This window comes from Bacillus rossius, chromosome 1 (assembly GCF_032445375.1).
Source record: "Bacillus rossius redtenbacheri isolate Brsri chromosome 1, Brsri_v3, whole genome shotgun sequence".
Taxonomy (NCBI): domain Eukaryota; kingdom Metazoa; phylum Arthropoda; class Insecta; order Phasmatodea; family Bacillidae; genus Bacillus; species Bacillus rossius.
Genome location: NC_086330.1, coordinates 295,530,368 through 295,544,781, shown reverse-complemented (window position 1 = coordinate 295,544,781; position 14,414 = coordinate 295,530,368). Strand labels below are relative to the sequence as shown.

The following is a 14,414-nucleotide window of genomic DNA, read 5'->3' as shown; positions in this document are numbered from 1 at the left end:
TTAGAGCTTCTCTCACTTCCATAAAACTGTTTCCACGATGAAAACACCACACTTCAGCCAATGTTCTGGGTCTCCAGCCAACATGGTGCAGACCATCAGCTGGACTGAGCGTGGCTTCACATGGTATCCACGTAGTGAAGCAGAAGTGGCCACTCCACTGGTGAACCCACCAGTAAGGTCACCAACTCGCAGATGCAGACCGAGGGCTTAGCGTTATCAAGCGGCGACATTTACCTTCCACGTCGCCAGATATGAGAGCTCGCGGGTTGAGCTTCCGCGTCGCTTGCCTGCGGCCTCCAGTGCCCCGGGAGCTTCACCCGAGGTAGGGACACGCCGTGTCTGTGCAGTAAGGCTCTGTGTTCAATATTTCTGTTCTTCTTCAGCTACAATCACTGTCTATCCAGAAAGATGCAGAACGTAATATTATAGAAGCCATTTAGTGCGTTTAGTGGCAGGTATTTTTCGCGGGAAAATCTGAGGGCTTATTTGACTGCAGTGGCTCAGAATATTTGCTTAATGAAGCAACCCCAAGCAGACTCACGTCCGACTGACAGGGATTTCATCATCGTACGTATGGGCCTAGGGGGCCGAGTACCGAGACTTGGCATCGAACCCCGAGGCCAGTGAAGGAGTCCCAGGTCGCGTGATTGCGACCCTTAACCTCCTAGTTTGACCTATGTGTGTTTTGTTTTGGCGTTTTTGTGAATTGATTTCTAAAAATGCTGTGAATCAGTGGTGTATGCAAATGGCCGGAATATTAAAATTTAATTTCGTGTGGTGACTTTATTTCTACTTTAAACTCGTAGTGTTGTCCAGCCCTCCCTTTTAGTGTAAAAGGAGGAGTGGGGGTGAATATTAGTTAAAGCTGAGCAGTTGGCCTTAGCTGCTCAGGTTGTCTTTATTAGGTATATTATTATTTGTCATTAACGTGTTGATTTAGTTATGCTTGTGGGCAATGGCTGGACTAATTTAATGTATTTTACTACGTGTTGCCTGTCAGGCGAGGTTCCTGAGACCGTGGGCCACTGACCCCCTCCCTTTAATGGCTGGCTCGCTGTGTACCTGGGGCGGCTCAAAACTGCAGTTAGCATTTCTGCCAACTGCAGCATTGCGCCGCGCGGGATAGACTGCATACTCGGTGCGGCCCCAGGCCCTGGGGAGCTGCGGCTTGGTGTGTGCAGCCTCTGCTGCTAGGTGGGCGCCCTGGGTGACGAGTCAGGCCTCCAGGAGTCGAGTGGCTTCTTCTGATGTGGCAAAAGCCACTCGGTGGAGGCCGGTGGGGCGCCCTGTTGCCCGGCCCGGCTCGATGGTTGCGTTCCAAGTTATCTTGGTGCAAAAAGCCGGAAAACCTATTTCTGCAGGCATATGGTCCTCGTACATGGCCTCGTAGAAGGTGAGAAGTTGACCGCCGTGCGATCGACTCGGCGACAAATCCATGTCCAAGTCTGGAGTCGCGCTGCTCTAGACGCTTGTGGCTGTTGTTCTTCCCCCTCTTCCTTCGGCGCGAGTTCGGCATCTTGATTGGAGCGAAGAGAGGGCACGACCGATCAGGCTGGCAGCTAGGGTGCGACTCGATTTGACTGCAGTAAGGTATGCCCGTGCCAGCAGTTTCTTCCTTCTAATTGGTGGCCGCATGCTTCTCCACAACATTGCTGTAATTCGCGTACCGACAATGGACTTGTACCTATGTACCTCAGAGAGACTCAGATAATCACAGAAGATGTTTCAGTGTATTACACACAGATTGTCTCGAAATCTTTCCCCGATAAATGCATGCCCCTAGCGCGTATGAAATCAGCAGTCTCTCTTCACTGTTAGAAGTTATAAATTATTTTACATATTTCTCATAAAGAATACGCCGTGAAAAAAATAAGTGTTCTTCGTAATATATATGTTTGGTGGTGGAGTTTCTCTCAAGTACATGCCCACTGTCAGCATACCAATCATGGCCATTCTGTGCGAAATAACTGCGTCCTGAATGGCCTTTCCGAGTAAGGCAATGGCTTCTCTCGTAGACGGAAATGTCTTATTGCAGTCCAAAAATAAGTTTGTATGTATGTGTGTGTATATATATATACATACATACATCCTTAAAACTTCTGCCCCTGTGCTATACTTGTGCACTCAATAATTTTGTCCTAATATTTTTATTGTTGGCTCATGTTAAGCAACGTAAAATATTTTTATGAATAAATCATTGTGCATAGTAATTGAAGATTGAACAGCTGTTCGCGCGCTGGAAATAAAATTCTTAGTATCCGTGCTTAAGGAGGTAGTATCCTTAATAATTAACATTCTTTAAATTTATGTTTTGGCTCATTATTTTAAATTTATCATAATAAAACAATCGGGAATTTTTAAAAGGTTTTTATCAACGTAACAAGTGTTTTAAAAGTTATTTTGAGAAACTGGAAGTGAAATTTTATTTTTTAAATCATTGCATGGATTGAGGACATGAAATCGAGTGCTATACAATTTTGAATTAACGGCCTTTGTCCTAAAATTCTTAAGTTTTTGCGATATCATTATAAATAAATAAAACTTGGTTTTCGCAAAAGCCTCAAAATTGAGATATTCAGGATTTAAAAAAAATACTGTTTTTTTTATTTATTCCTAAACGATATCTTAACGCTATAGAGTTTTTACAACAAAGACCGTTAATTCAGAATTGCGTTACCCATAACTTCATTCTCTCAATATTAACGTCAGAATTAAAATATAAATTTGCACTGCTTTACCTTTGCTAACATGTGCTACAACTGTACTCTTCAAATAATTTCACATAGATTTCAATCTTTCTAAATTACAAAATATATACCCCTACTTCAGCTACTTCATAGCAATGTGTTGATATATTTACATTATTGTTCTTGTAGTATTACAAACTATTGCTTAGCTACTTGTTTCCAAATGAATATTTTGTAAAATTAGAAGGAAATGTTTTTCTGTGTGCGTCCAATAATTTCAATGAAATAATTGAGCTACAGCCCCACAGAAAAAAAAATTTGTACTTTCACAAAAGTATCCTATAAAAACCAGTTGCCAAGAAATAGATTGTACTACTACAAGAAAGATAATGTAACTTCGTACAATACATGGGTAAGGGATTTATTAATGTGTGCAGTTAATACTGGAAAGCTATTCAGGGAACGGTTTACAAATAACTTTAATGGTTGGAGGTACTGGGACAACACAAAGAATTCGAACCCAGTATTACTGCGAACACTATTTTGTAGTGATGCAGTTGTTTTCATGTAAATGTACAAATTTATTAATATCTGTAAGTTTACAAGAATAATTCTGAAGTAGGTTTATGCTTTATACACGAGTTTGCAGCCTATCCTGTTCGCGTGCAACGTCAATGTGTTGAACTAATCGTGAAGCGACGGTCTGACAACAGACTCGGCCAGGCGTTGGACAAGCAAGTGTATCAGTCTTAATACAGTAAAGTGCAGTGTAATTAAAGTTCTCAAAATCATTAACCAACATTTTATTGAATTGTTAAAACCATTCACAAACCATAAATATATCAATTATAATTATATTCTTGATTCAATTTAAACCACCGGCGAAAATAAAAAATCATAAAAACAAAATGTGCAGTAAAATACTCCTTTAAGGGTCAGGCTCTCGCAGTGTTGCATTACTTTCCATTACGTTATTATTGTTTTGAGGCCTACTGTACTTATTTCTCGTTTTTTTAGTATTTTTTAAAATTGCAAATAAATTTTGCTAGATAATCAATAAAAAATATAATTGTTAATTATAAGTCAAGAATGACCTCAATATTAAAACATGATGGTCTTTATGTAATTTTTATTCTTAATATTTAAAAAAGGCACAATTTGGTTATTTTTTAATCGTTATAACACCGCCTGCCTTTCTTCGACATATGTCTAGTGCGGCTATGTGGCAGAAGCGTGGAATTCGTGTTGGGAAACTGCTGAATTTATCTTAGCAGAAAAACATATTTAATAATTTGTTTTACGTTATCAATCATTTCAATTAAATTATGCAGCCAGAAATGTTCTGCTGTCGCTTAAAATATATAATAAAAAATATTTTTATATCAATTTATATGTCGATACCCATTTAATTGATTAAAAATAACATTTAATAAAATAGTTTTGTTCAAACTTAGATCGGGTTTTTAACCACTTAATAAACGTGAGAACGCAAGAAGCATAAGACTCGATAGTTAAATAACGACATTTTAAAATACGTGTTCAAAAATTATGAAAGATGCAAAAACACAATGTAGGCTTTGGATATATTTAAATTTCTTGCGCTTCGGCTTGAGTTTGCACCTTCTATAGCCATTCGTAGTAAAGTGTTCTGAAAACTTTTAAAAATAGCGACATTGAAGCCGAGTGGACACTAAGTCCAGTCAACCGCAGCAGAGGTGAAAGATACGGGGGGGTTTTACATTAAAACACAACGGCAGTGGTATAAGTGTTTTGAAAAGAATCAAAAAGAGAATAAGAATGAATTAAAAATAATATAACAGATTTATTTATAATAAATCGCCACTGGGGCATAACAACATTAAAGCTACATTAAAGCACGACCAACTCACTCCCGCGGGACGCAAAGTTAGGATAAAACATTTATACAACAGCATTTACACATAAATAAAAATATCATAAGCAGTAAAGCGGACTTGGTGGCTAGGCGCTCTAAAGGGCACAGGCAGTACTCGGTGTGAGCAATTTACTAAAGCCCGAACGAAAACATGGGTCTCAAACACAAAGGCAAAAACATTTAAACAGGCAACAAAGAAAAGTTACAGCGCGGCCACAACTCGCGAGAAAGAGACAATACATAAAAACAGACGTTAAACTTCACAGCCGAGTTCATACCTAGAGACGCAGAGCCACCACCGCAGTGACAGCCTTCAGATCAAGAGAGACCCCGAACGACTGTGTCAAGACTCGCCGATCCATCATATTGCCATCCGGGGCAGTTAGTGTGTGTGCGAGACCAGAAACCGAAGTTTCTATAACTCGCTTAGTGCATTGTAAATCAGGTGCACCCCACACTTTTGTAAAATCACTTGGATCAACGGGCGGGGCGCTTGTCTTGTTGGATAAGTTTGGCACACGGGCCTGTGTGTGCGCTGGTAGGTTGTGTAATGCTATAAAAAGTTACGTGTACCTGTCATCGGCGGGGGAGAGAAGCTCCCCACCAGCTAGATCGGCTAGCTGGCGTGATGTAGTGTCGTGTTGGTGTGCAATAGAGGCTTGTCTGTGTGCTTTAATTTCAAGTGACCTAGTTAAACTCGGGTGTGGCGTGTAGTGTAAAGCTGTGCGAGCCGCTCCTTCGAACCCCTGGGAACACAGAACATGCATGAGTAGTCAGCTCATATGTGCATGTAACAGGAAGTTCTGGCCGACACTCACGCAGGCATATAATCGTGTGGTCGTGTTAATGAACGGTAAAAAAAATTACATGGATTAGTAAACTTCTGACCGCCTTAGGGACCGAACTATTGCGTTCCAAGAATAGTTCAGTCAAAGACAGGCTAAGACAGATGCTGCGGCCCCCAGGCTGTTGTCGTTTAAACCTGAAACACAGGATGTAAAGTTAGTAAGTGTAGTGGTCGTGCTGTTCAGGCATAAGCCCTCGTCACATTTATTATTATTATTTTTTTAATTTTTAAAATTTTAATAATTTTTGTTGATTTTTATTATTTTTTTTTTACTTTTTTTAATTTACTATCTTTTATATCCTATAAATATACTTAAAAACTACTATACAAGCCCCCAGAGCCCTGCCCTGACAGGCATGCATGCCTCTCGGCCCGGATCCTCAGCGAGGGCTGGGGCAGCTCCCTCTACCAGTTCACCTGCATGATTCTGCCTTGACAAGGTGCTACGACGTGTGTGTGGCTTGTCGCGCGTGTTGTAGTGGTGTGACTGTAAAATGTTACGTACCCCGGGGAAGGGAAAATATATTTATTAGGTGATGATAAGTTTACAGAACTAGCTTTGTTAATTCAAAATCCCATGCCTTCCGAAACGCGGCCGGCACTGGAGGTGAAGCCTACCAGGCGGGTCTCGCCCTTCGGACATAGGGAGTCAGCCCTAACACAACAGGGAGAGAACTCCCGGGAGCCGAAACTGCACCTCATACAGGAACTGGGGGACTACGACCCAGAGGAGGAGGTCAGCTACAGACGACCTCGCCTCCCGACATGACACCCCCCACCCCCTCCAGGCAAGAAGGGGGCGGGAGCAGGTGGCAGCAGCGAAGCCAGTGGCACGTCTCTGCAGTGCCTCTCAGCCCTACAGTAGCACACGTGCTTACTAATCGACTGACAACAAATCAACTGGGTCGCCGAGAATAACAACTGCTACACGGGCCAAGGCCAAGTAGCAGCCCTGTTAGAGGTCCGAGGAATGGGCCAGGAGCTCAAGTGCGGGCAGGACCAGCACTTAGCTACAACTGAACGTCGAAATAGTGGCAAATGTTAAATACATTTACAGCCAACCAAAAACCCCAGCCACTACAACGCCGTATCAGTCAAACCAAAATAGGAGAGATGTGCACTAATGCAGAGAGAAGACCGCGGGCCAAGCTGGACAGCTCAACCAGTCTCCCCCCTCCACTGCCGGAGAGCGGGATCGTCATATACCCATGGCTCCCACAACGCCCCAGTCTTCAGTGCGGTCCCAGCTCCTCGGGGGATGGGGTCCCCCTCCCAAGGGGGCGTCGAGTGCGCCCTGGCGGCTGCAATAATATTAAAAAAAAAATCACTTCACCTCGCTCATCACCCTCCAAACACCACGCCTAAATCACACTTTAGGGACTCAACTCACTTGCTTTCACTCCCCTCAACACAGACAATATACAAACACACATCTAGAGGTAGTGGGCAGCTTTCCGCGGCCTGGAACTCTTTGCCAGCCTCCTCGCTTGACGCAACATGGCAATCAGGCGGAGGGGCTCGCTATAGCAATGATGATCTCCCTGTAAAGGCCCGTCTACAATAGTCCGAACCTGTGCGTGGTCCGTGTCCTTATCCAAATGTGAGTGACGTCACATTGTGTCACCGAAAACTGCCCTGTCCACAATTGCGATGTCCGATGTCCTAATGTATTGATTTCTAAAGTTGTCACCAGAGCGCAGTAAATGTGCCAAACCAAATGTTTTTGTTTATTGTTTTGATGCTTTGTAGTTTGAGATTGAACTTATGAAAGTTGTGGGAGTTCAATATTATATATTCCATTTCCTTCAATAATAAAAACAAACACCTCGTTTTCAAACGGGAACCGGAAATTCAAATATCGTGAGTGTTCTGTTCTTTTTCCGTGTCCGAAGTACACAGGTTGGGACAAAAAGTTCAAATTGACGAATGTCTTCGAACCAGGTAGGTTCGGACCTTCGCCCACTTGACGCATGACGTCAGAGGGTCACGTGGACCAATCAGCGACGAGTGTCCTTCGGACACAGTTTAGGACATTGCTATAAACCGGTCGCCTGGGGTTGCGTCATTACGCAATGTATCTGAGCTCGGAATGCTATTTTATATAATTTTAAAGTTATTGAAGACTTTTTAATAACTGAATCCATGTCGCTTTCGTTTTTAATATTTATTGTTTTAATTTAAACGAGGTTTTTTATGTTTACGTTGCTCGGACGGGTCGTAAATCGCTATTGAATTTATCAGTGCGTTTTTGTGCTGTGGTAAATCTAGGTACATTTTATTATTATTCTTTGATATTATTTCGCGGATGTACGGAATTTTAAGTGCGTTATGAATAGTTTCGTTACTCGTAAATCTATTGCAATCTGAAATGGCCCTTAGGAAATTATTCTGTTTAACTTGTAGCCGATTTATATGGTGATTTGCAGCATAGCCCCAGACCTCGCATCCATATAGCAGCTGCGGGCGTACAATTTGCGTGTAAAGTTGGAGTTTTTTCCTGCGTGGTAAATTAGGCGCTTTTAACATTGGGTACAGGCTTATTAAGGATCCTGTTGCAATGTTTGTTGCTCGAGCGATGTGTTTTCCCCATAGTAGTGTTCTGTCTAGCGTGAGTCCTAAATATTTTGCCTGTGTAACATTGGGAATGGGTTGATGAAAATGTTGGAGTTTCCTGTCTGGTCTGCCTCTACATTTTGAAATTACAAGAGTGGTTGATTTAGCTGCATTTATTTTAATTCGCCACCGAGTGTAAAATCGCTCAAGTGCTGTCAGCTGCCGTTGTACGCATACCATGGCATATTTGAAGTTTCCAGACTGTTTAATTATGGCTGTGTCGTCCGCATACATCTGAACATAGGCATTTTCATGCGGTATGTCAGCTGTGTAAATATTATAAAAGAAAGGTGAGAGTGGGGAGCCCTGTGGCACCCCAGCTGTAAGTTCGCAAGTAGTCGATTTAGCCCCGTCCAGAGCAACATAAAAGTTACGGCGCCATAAATAGTGGGCCACCAGGTATATATCTGTGTGTGTGTGTGTGTGTGTGTGTGTGTGTGTGTCTGGGAAATTAAAGTTTATAAATTTTTGAATAAGGCCCGGAATCCAGACTTTGTCGAAAGCTTTTTCTGCGTCGAGCATTGTCATTACTGTGTAAGCTTTAGATGAGTTATTAAATCCGTCGGTAGCATCTTCAACGATTTTTATTAAGGGGTGGATTGTTGAGTGACCTTTCCTGAAACCGAACTGAATGTCCGGAATCACGTTGTGTTCCTCTGCGTGTGTTTGAAGGCGCGAGAGTAAGGCTTTTTTAAAAATTTTACTCATGCTGTTTAAAAGGCTTATGGGTCGCCTGTTTTCTGGAATGGCTGGGTTTTTCCCTGGTTTAGGTATTGTGATTATTTTTGCTAGCTTCCAGGAGTCGGGGTAAGTTTTCTGTGTTAGTATAGCGTTGAATATCGCCAGTAAATATTCAAGTACCTCTAGAGGGATTTTTTTAAGTGTTTCGTAATTTATTGCGTCCGTGCCGCCTGATTTGTTGTTCGGACTGGCTTTAATTAGCTTTAAAAGTTTCCTTAACGTTATGGGTTCAGGGATAGACTGCGTGCCTGTTTGTAGAAAGTTATTTACCGCCTGTGTTGTTGTTAGGGTGAACTGCCTGTCATTTACGTCCGTGTTCGGGGAGAATTGTTTTTCTAGTAGGTCTGCGCCTGCGTTGTCCTTGTCTTCTGCGATGTATTTAGCCCCGGTGGCTGTTATAATAGCTGGAGTTGAAATAAATTTTTTGTTACCGCGGAGCCTGCGAGATAGTTTCCACATTTCCTGCGGTTTTGTGGCTACTTCGTTTATTAAGTTTCCGAATTGATTTATTTTTTCCTGTTTTAATTTGCGCTGTACGAAATTATTTAGTCTGTTGTATTCGTTTCTGGCTTCTGGTGTGCGGAGTCTTTGTGCTCTGTTTCTGGCTTGCCGCCTAAGAGAAATGTGATAATCCAGATCGGGGTAGTGTGTTCTAGTGAACTGCCTTTTTGTTTCAAATCGGGAGTGTTTTTTATGGCATTTTTTTACTGTGTCTGTGAATAGTTTTACGTGTGGATTTATTTCCTCAGGTGAATTTATTTCGGGGGGGGGGGGGGGGCTGATTTAGGGTGTCTATAAGTTCTTCCTTAAACCTGTCCCAATCTGTGATTTTTAGGTTATTATTAAAAAGCTGTATGTTGGAAGTGGCATTGAATGTTATTTGTGCTAGCACCGGTAAGTGATCGGAGTTTAGTTCATCCAGAGTTTCTATATGTATCTGAGCGTTTGGAATGTTTGTTAGGGCTATGTCTAAAATTTCTGGAGTGCCGCCATTTGTTGGATAAATTGTCGGGGAGTCAGGCGCAAGAATGACGTAATTTCCTGCTACCGCGTGGCCGTGTAAAATGTTCCCGTTTGCGTTTGTTTGTGTGCAGCCCCAGTCAGTGTGTTTGCTGTTTAAGTCTCCTGCAATAAAAAATTGATCCTCAACTTCCATTAATTTATTGAGGTCCTGTGGTGTGAGTGGGTCTTGTGGTGTCTTGTATACCGCAGACATGCAAACATGTGAATTATTATTACGGACGTTTATGCTGGTAGCCTCAATATGCTCCAGTTATTTATAGTTACCGGGTGGTGATGTATTCCGTGCTTAATTAGAATGGCTGTACCGCCGCGGAGTGTAGGGCTGTCTGTTCTGTATATTGTGTAACCGCATATGTACGCTCGCATGTGTGGTTTTAGAAAAGTTTCAGAGATGAAAGCGACATCGATTCCGTATACAAAAAGTAACTGTTCCAGTTCATAGATTTTATTTTGGAGGCCATGTGCATTAAATATTAGAACCTATAAAGACTTCCCCGGGTTCTGTGCCATTTTTAAGGTGTAGCGAGATTCAGGATTGCGGATAGTAAGATGATCTGTCGCTTCGATACGTCTGTTTCAGCTCGGATGGCGGCGTAGTGTGGAGAGAGTGTAGCAATGAGCTGTGAGAAATTGCAGAGTTTCAGAATCTCTGCCAGCTCGAACAGATCACCGACGGTGTTACCCTCTATTCTGTTCTGCGCTGGAGTGTGTGTGGTTCGTGGTTCTTTCACGGCCTGCGAGTATTTGCGTTCCGGTCGTGTCAGCTCGGTGGTAGTTTCTGTTTGTGGCTTGTTGACCACCTGGGCGCGCGACTGTGCCTGAGCGGGGCGGGTGGGGGGGAACTCCACCTCGCTGTGCGTGGCTGGCGCTTGTTTTTGAGTCTGTGCCTGCACGGTTGGTTTTTGCGACCTGCTCACCACCATCTTCAGGAAAATTGGACACTGCTTCCAGGCTGCAGTGTGCCCCCGCACTTTACAGTTGAAACAGAATTTTTCAGAGTCGTCAGACGTTTGACAGTCCTTTCGGGCGTGGTATTCGCCACACCTTACGCATCGCGGTGGTTTGCTGCAGCGAGTGTGGGTGTGGTCAAATTCTCCACATCACTTGCACTGGGCGATGTCCTGTGGGCGGGATTGGTATTTCTGTATTCATATCGAAGTGTAGTGCAAAGTACGTACTGCGAGGATGTTTAAATCTGAAGCAGCGACGGTCGCGCAGAAAGTCCCTGACCTGAAGCGGTTCGGCTGTCCTGTCGCGTTTGTGCGTGTAATTTCGAAGTTCCGCACGTCGTGAACTACGAAACCTTTTTCTGTTAGTTCCGCGGAGATGTCTTCTTCGGCGACCTCAGGGTACAGGCCCTTTATCACCACTTTGGTGTTACGCTCGTCTGGGTGCGCGAACGTGTGGTGGAAAATTTCATTAGTTTTTAGGTAGGAGAGGGCTCGTGTGTAGCCCTATCTGTCATTGAAAGTGAGACGCAGTTCTCTCCTGCGTGTTATGGTGTTGCGGAAGGCGATGTTGTTTGTGTTAAGGAAAGTTGCAATTTCCTTCAGTTTTGCAACTTCCCTGACCATGATCGGTACCCCCTTGTACTTACTTCCGGCCGCGGTTGTGGACTGTGGTTGAGCCGGTGATTGTGTGTCGGTGGGCAGGCTTGCCAGCACGTCGTAGCTGTTACGTACAGGGATCGCGGAAATCCCTGCCACCTGCGGTTGTGCGGAGTCGCGCCTGGTTGGCCGCGCATCCTCGCTGTTCCCCAGCACCGTTACCCGTCGTCTCTCGAGCGACTGGCTCCGGTCATGCGCATTGTTTTTCCGCGAGGCCTTTTTCCCCCCAACCTGCTGAAATTCGCTGTCGTCGTCGGCTCGCTCCCTCTTTGCGCCTGTGTGCTGTGTTTCCATGGCCACGGCCTGTTCGAGAGTTGTTGTTGTCGCCATGTTCCTACCCTTGTCACGGTACGCGAGCTATCCGACCCGCCGGTCGCCTAAATCCCTGAAACAGCGGTGGCTGACCAACACCTGGTGACAGGAGAGGCTATGCCTTAGGGAAGCTGTCTTCCCTGCACCGCTGCCTGGGGCTGAGGGCCGGGCTTATATAGCCCAAAAAAACACATTACAAGAGAGAGCGCTGGCGAGGTGGAGGGGAAGAGAACTAAGTAGGAGGGAGGGGAAATTGGAGGGGGAGGTCAAGCTGGAAAGGGAAAGAAGGAGAAGGAAGGGGAAAGGAGGGGAAGGAATGCTATACATGTGCCCCAAAGTGCTGAAAATGCTGGAAGCAGGAGGCTACTGCTTCAACATAATACACATAGAGGTCTATGGTTTTCTTTATATCACACAAAAATAGTACCTATATGAATGTCGGTCCTGCTACAGGGTCCGATGTCGGTGTCCACCATCTTGGATTTTGACATCATGGATGCCATATTATACTCTGACATCACTGCTGCCATATTGATTTACCTTGTTTTTTGACCTTGACTTTTGATCATGACATTTGACCTTGATCCCATCCACCATCTCGGATTCTGCCATCTTGAATTCTGCGATTTTGAAATCCACCATATTGGATTCTGATATCACAGGCGCTATATTGTTTGTTTTCTACTGTAACTCGATGTTCACTATCTTTGTTTATGCTGTTTGTTCCTAGAGTGGCCAGTACCGCTCTGGCTATTGCACATAAGGTCGATTTTCAGTTACTGACCAGTATTGTTATGACCCTTATACAAGATATAATGGAAGCGAGATAATTCAAACCATGGCTTGCATTGTACTTCACTTGTTTGAAAGGTATTTCTTGGGTCGAAGAGGCTCTTTCGATTTGCTTCTCATTGGGTTTTACTTGGACATATTGTATGCTTTTGCACCAGTAGTCAGCCAGTAATTGCACATATTTAAATGGAAGAATTTGAATACTATAAATTTTGCACTTCACACACAACTGTGTACTGTGAATATGTTAACAGACTTTCACACTACATTCTCATACACATAAAGACGAGTACAGTACTTAAAATAATAAGCAAAAAATATAGCTGTAAAATTAGCTATTTATCCAGTGCTCAGCTAGATATTTCCTTATGTCAGCCATATATTACCCAGTAGTCAGCCACATCTAACACACATGAAAAAATTTAATTTAAATTTTAAAATAGCTCTATAAACACAGTTTGTAATACAAGGCTTAAAACAGGGGGGAAATGTAACAATGCTGATGTGATAACGCACAAAATAATTTTTTTTTATGTTTTCAAAAATTAAACAGAATAAACTGACCTTGACAAATCTTCATCCCACCATAAAACATGTTAAAATAAAAATACTTACCTATTTAAATTTAGGCATATTGCTAGTCCTTGCTTGTGGTTACATCTATGATTCTCAATACATAATACAATTTTGGTTTTATAAATAGGCGTTGTCTAGTAATTGCAGTGATAAGGACTAACTTATAGCACCCCTGACTAAAAGAAAGAAAATAAACTATACCTAGATAAACCTTTATGTTTAAACAAATTACCTGTTATAGGCTACCTAGCCAATCAAAACATTTTTTTATTGAAGTGATTTGTTATTGATGTGAAATCTAAGCAACCCTCGACCATACTTTTTTGGTGCATCAATTGCACCTACAATATCACTGAACGAAAATTCAAAAATGTCTTCTACATCTGGGTGGCCATACACAAAACCATTAAATTGTTTGCTGTATTTAGACCTAAGGAAACTTCCTTCAAACTGTCCCGTTTCAGTGTTCTTTCTTGTCACTTTACAAATGTAGTATCTTCTAGAATGTCTTTGTTGAGATGAACATGCTCCCTGGGACCATTCATTTTCTTCTAGACCAACCACTAACCAACTGTCTGTTTCAATATCATAAATTTTCATCACAGGTTTTACATAAGCAAAGGTTCTTCCAAACTTTTGGGTAACCTGAAGGTCTACACAACTTGACGTGTCCCGGCAACAGCGTCCAGTGCTGGGGTGGCTTGAGGTGGGGTGAGACATCCTCAGTCGTCACTTGAACAGCTCCAGTGGTCGGCAATCCATCGTGCAGAGAGTGGCTGCTCAGTTTGCTGGGCAGGGATCACGGAAGAGGAGGGAGGGAAAGGCCGCTCCAGGGGAGGAGGGATGCTAAAGCGAAATCCCGAAGGTAGAGGTGGGTCGAAAAGTATCAACCTGATATTTTGTAACTGATACACGCCCGTATCAGGTACTGTAAACGAGTACACTTGAAAAATATCAAGTACTTTAGTATTAGTTTTTGAATTCGCCTGGAACACCACCACGGCCAATGTGCGCGTGCGCAGAACCCGATCGCAGATGACGGTCACTTGGGCGGAGTTTGTGAAAAGGGAGGGAGCGGCACGACGAATAAGGGATAAAGGGAAAGAATGTAGGGGTGGAAGCGCAGGGGAAGGCGTTGAAGGAGAGGCGCAGAGCAAAATTGTTACAAGTCGTTTTGTTTATTGTCCCACATCTAATTATGCTCAGTGCGCAGTTCGTGCACCGTCTCGTTCAATAATAAAACTAATGAAATTTTAATATTAAAAAGTACATTAATACAAGATATAATATTTATATTTGTGCACCTAACAACTATGAAAATG

At 43.1% G+C, this 14,414-nt stretch overlaps 1 protein-coding gene across 2 annotated transcripts in view; it reads left to right on the top strand.

The window, feature by feature from the left end:
• The first annotated feature begins 278 nt into the window (after positions 1–278).
• LOC134527777 (uncharacterized) overlaps positions 279–14,414 on the top strand; it is a 67,625-nt gene continuing 53,489 nt past the window's right edge. Inside the window, exon 1 of one of the 2 annotated variants that reach the window (XM_063360717.1) lies at positions 279–322. The gene's annotated coding sequence lies outside the window, so the exon portion shown is untranslated. Of the gene's footprint in view, positions 347–14,414 lie in introns of both variants that reach the window. The other variant, XM_063360716.1, reaches the window with a different exon arrangement.